Below are 989 nucleotides of genomic sequence, written 5' to 3'. Positions count from 1 at the left end.
AGGGGAAAGCGAGGGGAAGAATTCTCATCCAGGAAAAAGGGGTGGTGACCCTCTACGGCTTGCACTTTGAAAAAGTAATTTTTGAAGTCATGAAAGGATTCGTCAAAGAGGGTGAAAATTCTCCGACCTTGTATGGCTCGGAAAGACACCCATTGTTGTTTGTTATTTAGCCCACTAAAGGGCTTAGTCATGTGAAAGAGAAAGAAGAAAATCCTCAAAGAGGTCGGAAAGTCCAAAGCGTGACTAACAAACTGATAAATCTTCAGAAAACCCCAAGAATTGGGGTGAAGTTGAGTAGGGGCAACTCGACAGTGGTGCAAAACAGATATTTCAAAATCAGAAAAAGGAAGAAAAACACCCAAACGGGTGATCATACATTCATACATAAAGAAAAAATGAGGGGCCGCCTCATTGGCCCTCCCAAAACAAACCCGGTCTTCCGGACCCGGGGTTATCAACTCATATTTTGGCTCGTCCTCCTCCGAAGTACAAAGCCTATGATGAGTACAAAGATGAGTAATAAACTCAGCGTCGACCAAGGGTTCCTCCCCAAGGACCGTGACATCAACCCACTGAGAAAGAACATCTACAGAAGCCATTTTCTTTTATGAAAGGTGACAGAAACCTACGAAAAGAAAAATCAAGAAACACGGTCTCTAAAGAGGGGGGATACGAAGCCAAAATCTACAGACCAACCTATCTACCCACAAAACAAAAGCATGCAAACACAAGGCATGACGTAAAAGAAGCAAAGCTAACCTTTATCCGAAAAGTGAAGGTTGGAAGAAGCAGAAGTCTCCAAGCGCAAGAATGCAGCACGAACAAGGAAAGAAGAAGTTTGAAAGATTGCGGAAACGAAAAAATGAAAAAGAGGGAAAGTATTTATAAACACGCTAAGGGGCATAATGGTAAAAGCGGAGCAGCCATTAATGAGAGTGCACCGTTACCAAAGCCATCAATCCCTAAGCACATCCCTAACGGACACGACG

Source organism: Arachis duranensis, chromosome 8 (assembly GCF_000817695.3).
Source record: "Arachis duranensis cultivar V14167 chromosome 8, aradu.V14167.gnm2.J7QH, whole genome shotgun sequence".
Taxonomy (NCBI): Eukaryota; Viridiplantae; Streptophyta; class Magnoliopsida; order Fabales; family Fabaceae; genus Arachis; species Arachis duranensis.
The sequence above is the reverse complement of the archived record's forward strand: the minus strand, read 5'-3'. Positions refer to the sequence as shown.